We start from the raw sequence: 12,990 nt of genomic DNA on the forward strand, positions 1-12,990 counted from the left end.
GGCATCACTCCCTATCCTACTTGTAGTTACTTTGCTTTTGCAAGCACCCCCTACCAGGAAGCTAGGTGTCTCTGGCTCAGGAGTTGCGGACAGCTTCCCAGACATGCCAGGATCAAAACAGATTTGTATCCTGTCTCAACTCCTCCCAAGCATCTAAAAGGGTCCCATCTGCATGAGGGTAGAAGATCAAACCCAGGAAGGCTGGGAAGGGGAGCCTGGGGAAGGAGCCGGAAAAGGGGTCCTAGGACTCAGCCACCTCTGCCTCCCTTCATCTGGCAGTGCAAGGGGCCTGTGGACCTGGATTCAAATCCTGACTATACCATTTCCTAGTTGTGTGACCAAGGGCAGGCGGCATGTCCTCTCGGAGCCTCTAGAATAATAATACCTACTTCTCTAAGAATGACTGCAATGGAAAGAGTTGTAGTGGGTCAGTTTCACCCCCAAATAAGTAGTCAGAAATATAACTGGAGGGGGGGCAGGAGGGAGAAATAAACTATCCCAAAATGACATGTTTTTAACAGGAAGTGTTAAGGTAACAGCATCTTGATATGATGGTTGTTAAGATGCTCATGAAAAATTAAATAAACTGTGGAAACAGTTGGCAAAGTGTGAGCCTGCTTTGCCCCCGCAGCCCCCTGTCCCAGGCACTGGCCCCCTCCTCAGGAAGTGGATGGAGGGTGCCTCTCTGGACCCCCAGGACTGGGCCCAGGTCTCTCTCTTGTCTGGGTCCCAGGCCCACAATGGGCATCACCAAGCAGGAGTCAGAGTGGGTGTGGAAGGCAGGAGTGTGTTCCAGAAGGAGAAGGTGCTTAGCAAACTGAGAGGTGGCAGGAGAAGGTGAGGAATTATCACCCAGGGCTCTGAGCAAGCACTGGTTCTTACATGTGCCCCTCACAGAGAGAGCACCGGAGGCCCCCGGAGGCACAGGGACACTCCTGAATCACACAGCAAGTCAGAGCCTATATGGGGACCTCTGGCACCCCAGGTCTGTGACTCCTGGAATGGGGTCGGGGACTCATCTGGAGAGAGTCACACCAGACTCTCTGCTCACTGCTCCCTGAAAGCCAGCAGAGCAGGAGCAGAGCACCCGTCTGGAGCCAGCTGCGGCCTGGTTCCTAACAGTCTGTTCAACTCTCTCCACTGGGTCCCCATCAGAACTAAAACTTGCAGACTACTGCCTTTTGACTCCAGCCCCTCACTGCACAGATAGAGAAACAAAGACTCGAGCAGCAGGGACAAAGCAGAGATAAGAATCTAGGTCTCCCAGCTCTTAACCCAAGGCTCTGTTCCTGCTCCTCATTACATGACGCCTTTTTTGTTACCCTGGGGGTGACCTTGACACAGTCATCACCCTGTCTTTGCCTCAAGATTCAGCCCCTTCTGAGGGCCCCCACCCTGCCCAGTGTCCCAAGTATTGACTTGCTCCTGAGTACCCCTTCCTACTCACCATCTAGTCAGATGGGTGGATGGCTGCCTCCATTTCCCCTCTGGGAGATGAGGAGAAGTCCCTTGCTGGTACTCCTTCTCCTCCCACCCCCTCCTCAGGGGTAGCCCCTGCCAGTTTGTGTGGAGAAAATTTCCAGGTTGCCTAGAGCAACAAGGCAGTGTCCTGAGGGCACTGTTCTAGAAGATTGGGCAGTGGCCTGTGTGATGTCACCAGGAAGTAGCAGAGCAGAGTGGAGCTTTCTAGAAGCCACTGGGAAAGGCCCAGGGCAGAGCACCCTGAGGCCCAGGGCTGGCTGGGCCATGAGAAGGACACGTCCTTTACAATCTGATGGCCGGTGACAGTAGGCTCTGCATCCTAGTCCCTTCCAGAGCCGGATCTAAGTGTTTGCCCAGGGCGGGTCTCCCACCTCTGCTGGGCCTCCCAGTTGGCAAATAACCCAAACCCTGCCCTGAGGCAGCTGCTAGAGCTTGCGGGAGTTATAGAGAGGCACACTGTCAGGCACACATCCTCACTCTTCTTGGTGACTCTGTCACAGCCAACACACACCGTCACACTGATGTCCTGTCACAGCCACACACCATCTCAGCCTCTTTCTTGGCCATCCCGCCAAAGGTGGGCATGCTGGGGCAGGCCAGGTCACCCAGAGCACTGAAGTAGAGTCACCAGATAAAGCATTGGACGCCTAATGAAATTTGATTTTCAGATAATTGAGGAATCATTTTTTGGTATAAGTATGTCCCAAGTATTTGCTAAACCTGGCAACCTTACGCCTGAGGCACTGCCACGACCACATCACGAAGCCTTGAAGCGCTGCGCAGTTGCTCACCAGTCCCCTTGTAGGCTGATGTCGCTTGTGGAGAGAAAAAAAGGGATTCTTCTATGGACAGTAACCTCATACGGTGATCTGATTATCTATTTCTAACTGGACAGGTCATGGTGGGTAATCATGCCCAGGCCTGTAACTTCTGTAGTGAAAGATTTTAAACCAGCCCTGCCCATTGTTCACATGCATCTAGACAAACACAATTTTGAAATGCCAAATGTAATACCCCTGGAAGGGGGTGTGAACCCTCAAGAGACCACATATTCTTGTTAACTTCTGTAACCCAATCCTCCCTCACTTTCTCTAGTCTTCCTTATATGCCCACCTAATTTCAAATGCAGAAAGAAGCTGCAAAACTGTTATTCTCCAGAGCATTTGAGATCTTGCTCCCTGGCATATGTCATCAGTTTGGCTCAAATAAACTCATAAAAGTTCTCTCCAGGTTTGGATGTTTCTCACGTTGACACGTTCGCCTGCCCTAGGAATGCACAGACAGTGGAGTCATTGAACTCACCGTCTGGCACACAGCTCTGCACATCCTCTCTGAAGAGGCTCCACGTCAGAGCTAGAGGCTCCCACACTCATTTTGTCTGACCTCCACAACCACCTTAGGTGCAACGTCAAGCAGGGACCATGAGATACCATTTGACAGAGGAGGCAAAGAAGGCCCAGCAAGAAACAACCCCTCTTTGATGTCCCTGCTTGTGGTGTCGGGCGTATGGGATAGAGGGGTGTGTGGGAAATTGTGTTATACCTGTGTGGGCAAAAAGAGCATTCTATGGAAAGTAACCTCCCAGGGTGATGTGGTCATAAACTCTTAAATGGGCAGGTCCTGGCGGGTAGTCTCCCCCGGGTCTATGACTTCTTTAGTAAAAGGATTATCTTTGCCTTACACAAGTCCTGTCCATTGCTTCCCCTGCATCTACGTTAGCACCCCTTGCAAATGCCTCTTTTCAGGCCCCTTCTCCTAATGCTAACCACCCTCAAAACAGCACATAATTAACCGTCCTGTAATCCTATCCCCGCTGTGCTTTCTCCCACTTTCATTTGGTCTTCGTTATATTCCCTCCTTAATTTCAAATGCACGAGAGAAACTGCAAAACCCTCATTCTCCAGAGCATTTGAGATCTTGCTTCCTGGCAACTGTCATCAATTTTGGCTCAAATAAACTCATAAAAATTCTTTATGTATGTTTGCATATTCCTTATGCTGACACCTGGGCCACGCTGCATCCCTGGGAAGATCCAAGCTCCCCAAGCAGGCCTCACAGAGGAGCTTCTAGCCTCAGGAACGACAACAGCCTCGGGGCTTTGGAGGTGGACCCCTCACCCCTCCTCTCATCCAAAGGGTGATCCTGAATGCTCCGCTGAGGCCCCTCTTGTCCCAGAAGGGGGAATATGTTCTAAGTCAGGGGGCTGAGAGCCCAGCCTTGAGATTAAAAAATAAGAAACCGTAAGAAGGAAGTTGTGTAGGCTGCCAGAAAAGGGGCCTGGTCCCAGGGCTTGAGTTCCGGTCCCGGTAGAAAGGCCAGGCAACCTTGTCCTTCTGAGGGGAGGGCCCGAAGTCCAGCAGATGGGTCAGGAACGTCTGACAGGAAACTCCAGGGCTTTTGGAAGGCTTCACTGACCCAGCAGCAGAACTGGGTTCCTGCAGGTGGCAGTGCCCAATGGACATCATCAGCAGGGAGACCCAGCGTCAGGGAGGGAGTGTGGGTGTCCAGCTGGGCCTGGGGCCCTCCCAAAGCGGGAGTCTCCATGGCTCTGCTCTGGGCCTTGCTTACCTTGTGCAAGGCCCTGAACCTTTCTAGGCCTGTTTTTCTGTCAAATGGTGATGCTTAAGATGCCTCTCCACTGCGGCAGGTGGGAGGTCTCTGTAAATCGGGAAGTCCTACAAGGTGGTGGTGGGGTTGTCATTAGGCTCCTCCCTCCCCTGCACTGGGTCTCCTGCAGGACCAGAGGGCAGCTCCCAGGGCTGTATCCTGCAGGGACTGGAGGGCCGGGGTTGGGGAGGATGAGAGAGGAGGCTGGACTGCTGCGGTGAAATCCCTTCTCTGCTGCAGTCTGGCATAATGGCTCAGAGCTTGGGCCAAGGAGCTAAGCTATCTGGGGGAGAACCTCTTCCTGTGTGATCTAGGACAATTTACTGAACCTCTCTGTGTCTCGGTTTTCCCATTTCTAAAATGGGTAGAGTAGTGTAGATTCACATCATTACAATGGGGATGCAGCGAGTTCATGCTCGTGGGGTGCTCAGCTCTGTGCCTGGCATGTATGGAGCGCTCAATAAATGCCGCAGCGGCTGTCAGCTCTTGTCTCCTGCGCCCCTAACCTTCTGGTCCGGCACTGCCATCAGGTCATGCCGCCATATTAGTAATCTGTAAACGTCCATTATTTTTCTTGTATTCTTCCCAACATATCCTCTGACATAAGCAGGTTGAACTTGTCAAGGCAGAAATTCCAACCAGGCTAGCTAAGCCTGCTCCCAGGAACCAGATAAGAAACCCAAGGACCACAACTAAGAAACCAGTTTGCTCCAGAAAAATCCAAGATGCCACCTGAAACCCCTTCCCAAGGGAACCTCTAAGGAATTTTCCTTCATTTGTACACTAAAAATCACACCTAGGGATGGAGATCTGACATTAAAATGAGACAAGAGGTGTATGGCTAGGCAAGTTCCAAGCATGTTTGGGAATAGGGCATGCTCCCTTGGAAATCTCTGCCCTTTTCTGGGAAATCTGTGCCCCTGAGCCCGCCTAACGACCCCCGAAACCCTTTAAATCTTAGACTTTCCTAACTCCGCTGAATCAGGAAAAGCACAAGATCATTCATCTCCATCCCTTGGTCAAGAGATAAAGTTTCTGATCTGTTGTACTGAACACAGTTTTGTTCTATTTGTGTGAGCGACAATGGGCAGAATAACCATGACTTTGAGTCCCTAAGCTGCCAGGGTTGGTGACAGCCTCTGTGCCCAAGGTCTGGCCTCTGTGGCCCAGAGACAGTACCTCCCCTCTTCTCTTGACTCGGAGGAAGCAAAACAGCCTGGGTTCACCTGGTTGAGCACAAAGCAGACAGGGGCACTGTGACATCTTGTCTCCCTCCTTTACCCCCAATTCCAAACAGGTGTCCAAAGGCCTGGACGGGTCCCCTTTGAGAGGTCTTCACTCAGTGGCTCCTTGTATCCCCAGAGCCCTGTCAGTGCCTGACAATTGGATGCTAGAACAGCAGCAGCAGGACACAGGGAGTTTGGCCATGCCCAGGCAGTGGGCAGGACAGTACGGAGATGTCCACACTCCGGGGACTGGTTCCCAGAGCCATGATAACAGCTGATATGGGGAAGGCTCGATAGGGGCTCTGAGAATGGGGCTGAAGTCTCTGTTCTGGGTCAGGATTCATTCTGGAGCAAAATCCACACCTCAAATGGGCCCAGGACAGGCTCTGCTGCTCATGGGGGCATGTGTTAGAAAACTCAGAGCTGGTGAACTAAAAAGATGCAGGCGATAACATGCTGAATGAAGGGGCACAAGCCGCCCACACTGGATTGGCAAATAACTCTCTCAGCCTCAGAGCTCCCCACTTTGGGGAAGTGAAAACCCCGTGGCCCTTTTGATTGAAGGCACAACTTCAGTGCATTAACACAAAGGAAGTAGTCACAAGATTTATTACTTACAGATCCCAGAAATGAGGGAGCACAATGAGGGGGTGGGAGGAAGGGCAGTCCCCTGCCCCAGGTCACGAGAGAGCAGGAGATAAAGAGCCAGTTAGCAAGAAGCACCCGGCAGAGGCTCTCATTTTTTCATAGGCTCAACCCTGAGTGGTCATTTAAAAACTGTGCCTGGGAAAAGCAAGGCAGGAACTCGTGGCAGGATCCTAAGCTTGGATCCTTATTTAAATGTCCAGACTCAGGGTGTAAGCAGGGTTGACATACTGTAAAATGCCTACACAGCAACACAGAATGATTGTTTTCTCATCACAAGGCACAGATGTGCAGGCGCCACCTGCCAACCACTGCCCTCTGCCCTGAGGCCCTGGGTCAGCAGCATTCCCACAGGGCTCCCTGGGGGAGGATGCCTCCTTCAGCACCATCTAAATTTAGGGCTTGGGCTCTGTGACTCATTCTTGATTCTGTTTTGCTCCCCTCCTGCAGGATTGTGCTCCCACGGTATTTTCATCCTCTGCTGTCTCAGACTGATTAATAAGGTCCAAGAATCCTGCAGCAGCCACCACACCGAGGCGAGTCCCCAGCCCACCCACCCCAGGTCAGCTCTGGGCCTCTCTCTCACCAGGCCTGTACCCTGCCACCCCTTACCCTTCCAAACACCCACCTCTACCCTACCACTCCCCAACCAGAACCCACCGAGGTGGCCACATTGGGAGCTGGCTCCAAGAAGGACTATGGGCAAGAAGAGATGAAACCAAGCCCTACCCACTCCAAGTTAGTTGCCAGGCAGCATATCACTCCCACCTTAATGTGGGGCTGTTGGTGAGTTCCTGGCCTCTCTGGACTTCTCTTTCCTCTTCTTATAAATAAAGGGTATAAGGGGTTTGAACCAGACCTCCATTACGGAGTCTTGGACCACAGTGGAAATTAGCACTGAGCCAGATCTCCACCTTCAAACGGGGTGGGTTGGGGGCAGGATATCTGACAATGTTAAGCCCTGTCTCCCACCAAGGCTCCTACCCAACTCCCCCTCTCCTTTTGCTCTATTCAGGGATACACAGGCCAAGCCCCTGCAGGCAGCCTTGTTTGACTTCTGCCCTGCCGGAAGGAAGGGTTGTGCATGACCCCACAACCTGAAAGGGCTGGAAAGAGTCCAAGGTCTGGTTCTGATCTGACTGTCCAGGGTGGAATGAGCAGCTTAACTCTGGACCTCAGGGAATCATGTTGCATGTGGAGGTGTGAACAGTTTAAACACTTGAAGTGCCTGTTCCCTGCCAGTTTCCCAGTGTCAGAGGTAAAAATGGAGCCATGGGTTTCCCCTTGACCCTAAGAAATATAGACTGTCAGGGCACAGAGTGTAGGTATATTACAGATGAACAGGCCTGGGGCTGCAGCTTCTCTGCTCCTGCTTGGCTCTAGAAGGACCCTGTCTACAGCTGGCCTCAACCCCGTGTTCACCAGGAACACTGATGTTTACTGAGCTTGTACCATATGCCTGGTGATGTTTTATGCACTTTAGAATCTTAACTTCTTTAATTCATAGTTATATACATCAAGACATCCCTGGGTAAGTTCTCCTAACCACCTCCCCTCCCCCCAATCACACACACTTTACAGAGAGGGGTAGTGACTCACACTAGGTAATAGCATGAAGTCACTGGGAAGGCTGGTTAAAAACTAGATTTGACTACAATCCTGACTTCTGTTTGCTACCCCAAGGTAGCTCTTCCCTGAGTATACATTAGAGACTCAATAAATGTTTGATGAAGATGTTTGATCACTGCCATGTAATGGAAAGATCCCTATCCTCGTTCAGTTCTACCCTAACTCCTATGTGTCCCCGAGAGAGACCTTTCCTCCTTTAGCCTCAGTTCATTCCCTGGAAAGTCTCCGGGACCAAAGACAGGAGCCCTTGCTCACAGACTGTTGAGACCTGGGGCAAGCTCCTACTCCTCTGAGGGCACTCAGTTTTGTAATTTGTAGAATGAGAAGATAGGCCCCTCAATCTGCAATCATATGTTGCCCTTATAGACAGCTTGGGAATTTAGTTTTACTCCTGCATCTGATCTGATCCTCCCAATAACCTATTTCCATTTACAAATGAGAAGGCTTAGGTCACACAGCTAGTCAGAGACAGAGCCTGGGCTATAGAATCTGTGAATCTTGAACGATCTCTGGTCCCTTCTAACTCCATGATACCAGGACTCTGGCTGTGGGACTTTCTCTGACCCGTTACCCAATCTGTAACAGGGCTGCTGTGAGGATCAAATTAAGAGGGGCAATGAAGCGGGCGGTGCTTTCCAAACCGCAAAATACAGGACCACAGAAACACAGGACCGCTGTGTTACTATTTCTGTTATCTTGGCTAAGGCGCCCCCTAGAGTCCACCCCGAGTCGCTCCTCTTGCGCAGGCGCTCTTTGGTGTTTACAGAGGCCTCCAGGTTCTGCATTTGCGCCTGCGCTTCCAGCCAGGAGCCGTCCAATGGCCCTCAGTTTGTATGCTGTTCGACGCTACCCCCGAGAACATTAGTGGTCTCCCTGGGGCCCTTATTGGTTCCGCTTCAGTTAAGGCGTCCCTACAGCCTCGAAACGGCGGGAGATCTGAGGAGCGGCAGGAAGAGGCACAGCGCGGTCACTATCCTCCTCCTCCCCCGGGACTTGGAAACTCCAGCACCTCGGGTGCCGATCCTGGCGGCCCCTCCGGACAGACGTGGCGGCCGCGGTGAATTGGGTCTGAACGGCCCACCTACTGCCTTATGGGAGCCTTAGTTCAGGGCTAGAACCTTTCCGGAGTTGGAGCGCTGTAAAAACTACATTTCCCGGCAGTCCAAGAGCCAGAGTCTCAGTAGGGCCCCGGGCATTATGGGAGATGGAGTTTGGTGACCCTATGGGGTTTGTGATGGCAGGAAACGCGTAAAGCAGTTGAACAATGTTCTCTGGTGTCGCTTGGGCTTGTATGTTAGAGGTACGCATGAATTACACAGCAGCTGTCATAGGAGGAGAGTAGCATTGTTAGGGCTGAGTTTATAAAGAATACTATTCGCTACCTTTATGTACTTCCCACAGGGCTTCCACCACCACAACTCCTTGGAGACTCCGCTCAGCGGGCGTCACCGTCTCCTGGGACTCCCAGTTCTCTGTTGAATAGAACTTTTTTGTGGTGATCGAAATGTTCTGTACCTGCACTGTCTAATACGGTAACAACTAGTCTGTGGCTGCTGAACACTTGACATGGGACTAAGTGCCATAGAGGAATACAAAATTTTATTTAATTGATTTTCTTACAATAATTTAAATTTAATCGCTTTTAATTAAATTTAAATAGCCGCCTGTGGCCAGTGCCTACCCTGTTGGACAGCAGCGCAGTAAACTAGACCTCTTAGCAGCATTCAAAACCAACAGTCATCTTCCTGCTTCGTGAGACTTACACTTCAGTTTCCTTCCTGCTTACTCACGACTCTTAATCTTTGCAGATTCCTCTTCCATTGTTTGCCCTTTGAGAACCAAAAATTAGTTCGGACTGTAAAAACCTGCCCTGCTATACATCAGGCAGTAAAACATAAAGGCAGCTGTAAATTTTTTCCCCAAGGATGTAACTGCAGTTATAAAAGAAATGTCATAACAGCCCCTTCTGTTGAGTGATTCTTTCTTTCTTACCAAGCAACTTTGTTTTCTAAAATCATAGACTATCAGAAACTTTACTGTTTGAAATTATGTAAGACTGAAACTCCTACCTGGAGGATCTAAATCATGGAACGGACAGGGCTTATAGCCCAAGCAAACAGGATTCTGGGTTCCCTCAGCAGTCCAGGCCTGATGTTGAACTGTTTACACGCAGCTCTGCTTTGAGCCGTTAAAATACTGCTTTATTTCAATGTTACCTAATCTCCACCTCTCTCTTAAATCCCATAACTCTCTTTTTCTTTGTGTTAGTGGGACATCACGTGGTTCCTCTGGTGTGTTGTCTTCCTCCTCTCAATGGGTCAATAAACCTGACTTCGTTGGACTGTGGGTTTGTCCCTGGTGATCTTTGGTGGATTGGGCTAGGACAGCGTGGAATACTGGTGTCCTTCAGGTTCAGTCACAGGCCCTCTCTTCACGCCACATACTCTCTTTGGATGACCTAATTCTCTTTCATCCATATGCTCATGACTCCCCAACTTCCAGCTCATGTCTTTCTCCTGCTCTGGGACATCTGTTTGACTCACAGTTTACAGTCTCCTTAAACTCTGTGTGTTCAAAACAGAACCTTTTTGGGGGGACTGGATGAGGTAACCACTCTTTACTACTGTGTTCCAAGTAGGAACTAGACACTGACCACCTCTGATCATGAGATGGGTGAGAACACTCCTCACTTGGGCCAGGTGCCCCTATACCCACTGTCCTCAAACAAACTGCATTACACTGTATCAACTTTTCCACACAGGTCAGTGTCCAAAAACCTTAGAAACTTGGCGGGGAATCAGGAGGAAGTTCAAGGACAGGTGGAAACCCGACCTGAATTTTTTTGGCCCTTCAACCAAAGGGTGGAGCCTCAAGGAGGAGGCTGCAGAGAAGATTCCATCTCTCTCCTCCTCTTCATTTCTCATTATCCCTTCCCTTGAAGCCCTTCCAGTCAGTATGCCTTCCCCATCCAGTCTCCAGTCCCTTGTAGTGCTTTAGGAATTTCACAGCTACCTGCCTTCACAGAGCCTGGCATTTTCTCCTTGGGCCAGCTCTGCAGAGCTCTGCAGTGTGGGAATGGGGGGAATGTGTGGGCTGTCTGCTGTTTGGAGCGGGGGTGAGTGCTGTGGGAGAAAGCTTCCTCTTGGGCTGTGCCTGGATTTCTCTCTTACCCATCTGCAACTCTTCTACATCTCGAGGTTTAACTTCTTTCCGAAGAACTCTTTTGCTACTTCATCCCACTCTACTCGGGTGCATCTCACCTACCAAACATGTTTGTATTCCTCTTATTCACATAACTTTGACCTAGCTTCTTAGGGAATAAAAAGGGGTCATCTCCCCCTTTTCTGCCCATGTAAAAGCATTTTTCACATAAGCACATACTGAATGATGCCCACATCATAAGTTTCTCCTCTTGGTGGTGTAGTTTCAGTTCCCAGACTGTTCCCAAACCACCATCCCAAATTTTGTCTTTTACTCTTTAAAGCAATAGTCAATAATAGCGTGTGCCTGTGGCATGTAGGGAAGATCAGGAGTCCCAAGACCCCATTAACTACATATAGATGAACTCAGGTGAACTCAATTTCCCTAAACGATTTCACACCTTTATTTTTTTAATTTTCACTTTTTTTAAGAGATATTTTTTTGAGAGAGAGAGAGAGAGGAGGAGGGAGAGAGAAAGAAACATCAATTTGTTGGTCCACTTGTTTATGCATTTGTTGGTTGATGGTTGTATGTGTCCTGACTGAAATTGAACCCGCAACCTTGGTGTATGGAGACGATGTTATAACCAACTCTACAACCCATCCAGGGCCATTTCACACTTTTAAACTGTCTAATTTTTAGTTTTATATCATTTAATTGATAATCTTTGGTGGGTCATTGGTTGTAGACATAGCAACCAATTAAAAGGAAGCATTAAAAAAAAAACAACCCAGAGACTTCTGGTCAAGATGGCAGGGTAGGCAAATATGGCTCACCCCTTTGAACAACCACATCAAAATTACAACTAAAATATAGAACAACCATCACCCAGAACTGTCAGAAATCAAGTTGAATGGAAGTCTGGCAACTACAGAATTTAAGAAACTATATCCATCCAGATTGCTAGAAGGGACACAGACACAGAACAAGCTGGCCTCTCACCCATGTGTGGTGGATAAAAATTGTGGAGGGATATCTCAGGAGCAAGGAGTCCCAGACCCACACTAGGCCCACAAAATCAGGGTTCCAGTGCCAGGAAGATAAGTCCTCACAACTTCTGGTTGCAAAAATCAACGGGGATTGAGTTAGTAGAAGAAACTTCTAGAGCCCCGAGCAGTTCCCCTTAAAGAACCCACACACAGACTCACTTACTCAGACTCACTCCCTCTGAGCTCCAGCACCAGGGTGGCAGCTTGAAGGGCACCAGTATCATATTGGGAGAGGCTGAAGTGTCTGGCTTCAGGGCAAGCAGAGGCCATTGTCCCTTTTCTGAGCCCTTCCCACCCAGGGCCATGGAGTGGGCAGACTGATGCCATATCTGAGAATCCATCAACCTGAATAACACTTTTTGGCCCACCTTGGAAATCCCCAGAGACTCAGCCCCACCCATCTTACAGGCTCATCCCAGCTGCTTTTCCATATCAATGGCTGGTCTTGGATCATACTGCACAACTTCCTAAATCCTCTCAAACAAACAACACCTGACTTCAGTGAGGCCCAGACCCAGCACAAGCATTAGCCATCTTAGATTCAACAGCTTAGCTTTGCCTGGGAATCTCCAAGCCCAGCACAAGTAGCAGCCACCTGATTGATTTATAGCTCAGGCAGGGTGGCCTGGGGCAAAACACAGGTGGGGGCTGATCTTGGCCTGCACCACTGGGAAAACCCCAGGGTCAGCGCATCCAGTGGACAGCTACACACCACGTCAGAGCACTTCCACCCTGCTCCTGAACAGCTGACTCTCCATGGAGGGTGAAGGTTGATGGCAAGTGGTCTCACCCAATCCTTGCAGCTGATTGGCCTAGATAAATCCTTACCATTGATCTGCCAATAGCAACCAAGGCTTAACTTCAAAAGGAAGGTGTGCTCAGCCCTCATGAAGGGTGCACCTTGAGTACTCAACTTGGATGATAGGGGAGGTTGTGCCACTGGACCCTACAGGAAACTTACTACATTAGGCTTCACTACCAAGACATGGAGTCAGAGCAGCTTTACCCAACACACAGAAACAAACAGATGGAGGCTGCCAAAATGAACAGACAAAGGAACGTGGCCCAAATGAGAGAACATATCAAAGCTCCAGAAAAGGAGCTAAATGAGATGGAGATAAGCAATCTGTCAGATGCAAAGTTCAAAACACTGGTTACTAGGATGCTCAAGGAACTTTGTGAGGACCTCAGCAGCATAAAAAAGATCCAGT

The sequence above is a fragment of the Pteronotus mesoamericanus genome, unplaced genomic scaffold (assembly GCF_021234165.1).
Source record: "Pteronotus mesoamericanus isolate MK-2021 breed Mesoamerican mustached bat unplaced genomic scaffold, CSHL_Meso_final contig_33, whole genome shotgun sequence".
NCBI lineage: Eukaryota > Metazoa > Chordata > Mammalia > Chiroptera > Mormoopidae > Pteronotus > Pteronotus mesoamericanus.